The following is a 7,823-nucleotide window of genomic DNA, read 5'->3' as shown; positions in this document are numbered from 1 at the left end:
TTAATTTATATACGTTATTTATTATACTTTTAATCAAAGCTGCATGTTGAAATTGTAATTAACTATTTCAATATCCAAATAACTTCCATTCTCTTTCTTTTTGGCGAGAATTTAAATAAATCTCTAGTTTTATTATTCGCCTGCAGTGTCACTTTTCATCTTAACCTCACTGATGTGAACAGTCGATCATGTCTTTCTTCAGTGTCCAGGAGATGGTTAGCTTATGCGCATGCGCGTCTGACGTACTCTTCCGTACATGCCTCAGTGCACTGAGTATTTCTGACCGTTCCGAACCCGTGTCAAAAGTTTGTTGGGACGCCCGACTGCAGTACATGTTTCCGGTTCAGGACTGGTTCGGATTGTGTTGGAACGCTTTTTCTGTACTGCACATGCTCACGATAGTTACGGACGGTTCCTGACTGTTGTTGGAACGAACCTTATAAAGGTAAAACAAAACACTGACAAAAACAAAGGCATTATTCGGGAAAGTGTATCTGCCTGTACAACTCTGAAATTAAAACATCTACTCCTGGCTCGGGGAGGGGAGGGGGGGGCAAAAACTAATTGCGATTTCCCAGTCTCTGATCAGGTCAAAAACCCTGATAGAACTGATATTTAATCCTTGTGGTGAAAATTCCGGAGGGCGTAATTAGTCATATCCACTCTCCTCACCTCCACACTGTGGCTCCCTGTGTTATTTTAAGATTGCAAAAGAGAGAGTGGTGTGCGGAAAGCAACGGGAAGCTACTGCATTTATCTTTCCTAAGAAAAACTGCAAACACGGCATGATGAGTCTTTCCATGGTAAAAGATTCTGTACAATAACTATTCCCCCATTCGGATATCCAGGAGGGGATTGCTGGGAAAGGACACATTATGAAGCAACCCAACAGAGAAGAAAAGAAGATTGAGGATTGGAACGTGGAATGTAGTAGTGAGTTGGTAAGTGATAAATTTAAGCTGTTTTATTGCAGTGGTGAGTGTGGCACTATTGGAAGCAGTGGCGACAACTTATGGAATGCACTGGGTGGGCTCAAACATTTGAGGTACAGTATAAGTTAAATCCCTGATCTAGGGTTAAATATCATAAGTATAATGATAACACGATAAATTATTGGATGGGCTTGGACCACACGAGCCCATATAAGTTGGCGCCACTGTTTGAAAGCAGAATTGGGAATCCTTTCGTCGCACTGAAAGAAATGTTGGAAACTAAAGTAAAAGATAAATAGTAAAGATATGAAGAGCTTTTTTAAAGAAAATGTACACATTATCTTGAAACTTATGTTACTGAGTATAGGATTCTATCAAACATTCAATAAATGAATTGTTTGATTTATCAACTTTGGGTTTAACTGGGTGTCAGTAAAGGCCCATTCACAATGAAAATTAAACATAACCGTAACATAAACACAGAAGTTTGCACCCAGGCTACCAAATGGGATCATTCACAATGATTCACATAAACATTACCGTAAGACGTTAACATGAAAGTTTGCAAACTCCAAACTTTCATGCTTATGCTTATGTGATTTGCAAACAGAACACAATCGTGGAGCGCTGAAGTATATGACAGAATGAGGAAATGGCGTCGTTGTTATGTTTCATGGTTACCAAGTATGTTTGCTGTTATGTTTATGTTCCCATCGTGAATGATAGTATAGGCTCATTCACAATGAAAATTAAACATAACGTAAGCGTTAACTTAAGAATATAAACGTTACATTAAAATCAAGAAGTCATACCATCATTCACGATAGGAACATAAACATAACCGCAAACATACTTGGTAACCATGGAAACATAACAACAACGCCATTTCCTCATATTCTGTCGTATACTTCAGCACTCCACGATTGTGTTCTGTTTGCAAATCACGTAAGCATAAGCATGAAAGTTTGGAGTATGCAAACTTTCATGTTAACGTCTTACGGTAATGTTTATGTCAATGCTTATGTGAATCATTGTGAATGATCCCATTTGGTAGCCTGGGCGTAAACTTCTGTGTTTATGTTACGGTTATGTTTAATGTTCATTGTGAATGAGCCTTATGACTTAAGGCTCATTCACAATGAAAATTAAACATAACGTAAACTTTAACTTAACATTACAGTAAAATCAAGAAGTCATACCATCATTCACGATGGGAACATAAACATAACCGCAAACATACTTGGTAACCATGGAAACATAACAACAACGCCATTTCCCCATATTGTCGTATACTTCAGCGCTTCACGATTGTGTTCTGTTTGCAAATCACGTAAGCATAAGCATGAAAGTTTGGAGTTTGCAAACTTTCATGTTAACATCTTACGGTAATGTTTATGTCAATGCTTATGTGAATCATTGTGAATGGTCCCATTTGGTAGCCTGGGCGCAAACTTCTGTGTTTATGTTACGGTTATGTTTAATGTTCATTGTGAATGAGCCTTATGACTTATTGATTTTACTGTAACGTTTATATTCTTAAGTTAACGCTTACGTTATGTTTAATTTTCATTGTGAATGAGCCATAAGTTTTGTTCATGTTATGATCAAAGTTTTGTCAATGTTGATATACAAATTTGAAACATCAAGTGAAAACATTTTGGTTTTGTTTGAAGGTTTTAATTTTGTTAGCAATTTTACTAAATATTTTGTGTTTTTAATGGTAAATGTATTTTCCAATGAAATATGTTGTTTTATGAAGTTATGTAGAAATTTATTAATTTTTCGATTAGGTATATTGTGACTGTTTGCTATGAGTCTCATAGTTAATGGGTTCTTGTGAGTTTTGGGTAAGGCTTTTAGAATGGGAGCACTGCAAGGGCGCCCACAGGGGGTAACCAGTGGTAGCAGATTTCAGAACTGGCTATTTTTCATGTTCAATTTTCTCTCTCCTCGTCCATCCGTTTCCTCTAATTTTCTAACCATCTTGCTACCACTGAGATTGGATCCTGCGGGCAACCTTGGAGCACTGGGATTGTCCACACTTGTGGAGTAACGGTTAGCGTGTCTGGCCGCGAAACCAGGCGGCCTGGGTTCGATTCCCAGTTGGAACAAGTTACCTGGTTGAGGTTTTTTTCCGGGGTTTTCCCTCAACCCAATATGAGCAAATGCTGGGTAACTTTCGGTGCTGGACGCTGGACTCATTTCACCGGCATTATCACCATCTCATTCAGACACTAAATAACCTAAGATGTTGATAAAGTGTCGTAAAATAACCCACTAAAAAAAAGCACTGGGATTAATTTACGAAAATTTATTGAAAGCGTTGGATTGGATGAGATCAGGGGAATTTTCTTTCTCGCGGTTTTTATTTGTATATATAATGAATCTGTGAAGTCAGATTTAAGCTCAGTTACATGGTTATTTCCAAGGAAAACATTAGTTTTTTCCAGTGTAGTCTTCTTTGTTCATAAGTAGGCCTATACGAGACAATATCACAGGCTGCAAACTAGATTATTATTGTTTTTGTATAATTGTACGAACATGTAAGTATGAAATAAACAAGACTACCATTGCTTAGGATAGGATAGGATTACTTATATATTGTATTCCAATGGGTACCATCCCATTGTGGAATCCTGGGAAACGAGAATGCGGATGCTTTAGCAAAGAAGGGCAGCACTGCTACTTACAGACCTGTTACTAAATCTACGTATTACTCTGTGAAGACATTTATTAAATCTACATACTTAGACTTCAACAAACAAAATTTGATAACTCAATCCCAAGGGAAAAAATGGAACTCTCTGCATCAAAATCCACAGTTAATTCCCGATTTACCACGAAAATTGTCTATAGCTGCATTTAGATTGGCAACAGGCCATGATTGTTTGGCAAAACACCTGCATAGAATTGGAATATATCAGTCCCCTAACTGCCCATTGTGCAACTCAAACCAAGAAATGGATTCGGAACACCTCAAAATCTGTGCTTCAGTGGCTGGTCATGATAATATCTTTGAAAAATATTGGAGTGCAAGAGGTCAAATGACTTTGTCAAACGCCTGGCATTAGAAAACAACAACAACAACATATATTGTAATCAGGCTATATGCACAAATTTTCCAATATACTACTATCATAACTAAATAGGTAATGTTAACATTAATTTTCATACGTTTTTGTGGTGCAAGTTAAAATAATTCAAAGTAAAGTATAATAAAACTCCGACAACATATTATAATTATGAACGTCAAATTCTCTTTTTATTTTATTTATTTTTCAGTGTTTAGTCCCTTATTTTCCATTGTTCTTTAGATTTATCATCGGTAAAATATCAATTAACGGATAAATTATGTTATACACTCAGTTGATAAAATAAATAATATTCACGACAAAATAATATATAAAAACAGAAGAGATTTTGTCTGGCCAGTCAGTGGCCGAGAGACTGAATTCTATTCAATAGAAAGGTGTGATTTATCTTATCTCTTCACTTTGCCCACGTGGCAACTATAATTAGCTGCCTTGTTCCGAACTTGTCAAGGTCGTAAGGCCTATAATATATTTATCATGGTCATCAGTTGTCGACAGTCTATACAAACGAAATAATCGATATAGACCAACTAGACCTGTTCAGAGTTGTATATATTTATTTTATTTATTTATTTTTTTTTACAGGAACATGTATGGTACATAAGTGTCAACTGAAAAGGCTTTTACTTTAACAGAGATAGTTAACAAGCAGGAACATTTATATTTTTATTTGAAGTGACCGATCTTGACAGTAGTTGTTATTTTATACTCTTGTTGGGGTGGCACAGCAAGTCTTTATGAAAGTTTTCTGTAAATTTCTGTATAATGTCGTAGAATGATTCTATTTCAAGGATGTCTTGTAGTTGTTTATTGGTGGTTCTATAGTCTGCACCATTGATAGTTAGGGATACTTTTCTCTGTATAGCATGAAGACGTCTGACAATTTGGAATTTTGCATTGCTCCAGATTTCGCAGCCATAGGTCATTTGAGATCTTATAACAGAAGTGTAAAGGATTTTTTTCAAGGGAAGTTTTGATGTAAGGTGACTTCAACAATGGATATAGATAAATGAATCTGGCTAATGCTTTGTTACGAGCTGCTTCAACATGGTGATGAAATCGAAGTTGTTTATCAAGTGTAATGCCGAGATATTTGACAGATTGTTTATAGTACATATCTTCGGAGAAGAGATTGAGGTGATCTGGCATTTTTGGCTTTCTTCTGGTAAAAATGATGGCTTGAGTTTTACTTATATTTACTTTTATTCTCCAGTTTCTTAGCCACATTTCCAATATTTTAAGTTGTTTTTGCATAGTACATTGTGCAATGTTGATTGAAGTGTCACTGGTGAAGTAGGTGGTGTCATCTGCGTATAATCCCATATTGAATTCAGCAATCAATGGAATATCATGTACATAAACTGAATATAAATGTGGTGCTAAGATGGAACCCTGTGGAACTCCGGCTTTGATATTCTTGATTGTTGATAATGTGCTATCCATTTTGACTGGAAAAGTTCTATCTGTTAAGAAACTATGTATTAGGTGAATAAGGCTATCATCTATTGGCAGTTTAATTAATTTGAATAAAAGACCCGAGTGCCAAACTGTGTCAAAAGCATATGCTATATCAAGAAATGTAGCTATTTATGTTGGTCGGCTTGAAAGTTATTTGTAATATGGGTTTTGATTCTTTTAAGTTGATGAATTGTTGAATGATGTTTCTTGAAGCCGAACTGTTCGTGATGTACAGATGCCTCAAACTAGCAAGCTGTCTTGTTCGCGCAGGCGCATAGAGCACTTCTCCCCTACCACTGTCCGCCTACTGCTGTGCACTGTGGACTAGAACGGTACAGCTCAGTTCTAATAACAGTTGAGAAGGCTGCATAGGGAGGGTACATCTTGAATACATTGTCAAGAGGTCAACTTTTCAGATAATATGACTATACCTGAGTATCGGAGCCTAGGTGGGCCCCCTCCGTTAGCTCTACTACTTCTCCTCTCCAGGCAGCTTCCTAGTTTGAGGCTTTTGTACTCTTGATGGAATTTGAAGAATTGGTAGAAAACTAATTGCAATAATTTTCTCTAGAATTTTTCCTTGAATGTTCAGTAGACTAATCGGTCTTCTGTTATTTGGAATCATTGAAGCTTTCCTTGATTTGGGAAAAGTGACTTTGTGAGCGTATTTCCAGGCTTTAGGAAAATACTGCAATTTTAGCCAAGTGTTTTATATTTTTGTAAGATATGTAGTAGCATTTTTTGGAATATACACAAGCATTTCTGATGTCCCTTTATCAGGTCCTGCAGATTTCTTGCGTTTGAGTTCCGCAATTATAGATTTTAACTCTGATGGTGATGTTGGAGTAGTAGTATTTGTTGATAAAAGGCTGAGATATTGTTGAACTTGACATTCTATATTATCAATAAATGTCTGATTGATTGGAGAGGTATGCGATGTAAATCTGTTTTCTAAGGAGTGAGCAATAATGTTTACTTTATCTATTGGGGAATAATGTACTCTTCCTGCCTCGTATTTTATTGTTGTGTTTGATGTCTTTGTTATTTTTTCTAACAATCTTTTGTATCGGGGCAAGTTACCTGGTTGAGGTTTTTTCCGGGGTTTTTCCTCAACCCAATACAAGCAAATGCTGGGTAACTTTCGGTGCTGGACCCCGGACTCATTTCACCAGCATTATCACCTTCATATCATTCAGATGCTAAATAACCTAGATGTTGATACAGCGTCGTAAAATAACCCAATAAAATAAACAATCTTTTGTGTAAGGTCCACATCTTATCTAGGTTTTCAGATATTTCCTTTACTACTGATTCAAACTGAGAAATGTTATGAAGTTTAGTTTTATTTCAGACGGCTTTGTTCAGTCTATTGTAGCATCTTTTTGACTGCGGGTCAGCAGTATCTTGCCATTTTTTTCGTGCTCTGTGCTTTGCTTTTATGAGGAATATGAGTTCTGTATTATCAGTTGTGTCAGTGATATCTTCTTCGGAAAAGTGGGAAACTTTGCTGTAAGAATCTAGCACGGTATCTGAGAAAAATTTTTATCCCTTCATCAATATCTTGTGTAGTGTTTAAATGTGAGCATTCACAATAGTTAATTGTTAATGCTCACATTTAAATACATTTATTTTAACAATATTTCCATTCTCGTCGTTTTCATTCCCGGTTTATTGTGAACCAGCTTTAACTTGTCTCCTTGTCTTCTGTTCCTCCTGGCTTTAGGATTTCAATCTAATGTTGATAAAATAGAAAATCAATGGCGAAATATAAGTTTCCAAAAGTGGATAAATAAGTCTTCCACAATTGAATTTTGGCAAGAGGTTAATAGATATAAAGATGCAGCAGGAGAAAACCCTTACGCAGAGTTGGTTTCTTTGGTATTTTCTGCGTTAACTTTGCTCCATTCGAATGCTGAAGTAGAGAGTTTTCAGTCAAGTCAGTTTCGTTAAAAACAGTAGAACAGGATGGAAACAGAAACATTGTCGGCTATTTTGAACGTCAAGTTTGGAATATGTTGTGTCCAAAAGCGTTGTTATTCATATTAAGTTCCTTCTGAAGTTCTTCGCCTTGTGGGAACAACTATATCCTATACTTCATGAGAGAATGAGCCTAGTACTTATGAAAGGGTTTTGGAAACGAGGGCCGAGGAAGATGTCAGCATTGATGAAGTGTTTCTATTACGTATGTGAATGATAATTTTGTCTATTTGTCTAATTCCTTCTCTCTCCGCTTATTATTACGATACACTAATGTACACATTTCAATTGTGTTTGTACCGTATACGAAATTCTTAGGCCAAAGACCTCATATAGTATAGTATATTTCCCCCAACGAGTCATT

Source organism: Periplaneta americana, chromosome 5 (assembly GCF_040183065.1).
Source record: "Periplaneta americana isolate PAMFEO1 chromosome 5, P.americana_PAMFEO1_priV1, whole genome shotgun sequence".
NCBI lineage: Eukaryota > Metazoa > Arthropoda > Insecta > Blattodea > Blattidae > Periplaneta > Periplaneta americana.
This window is presented reverse-complemented; position numbering follows the sequence as displayed.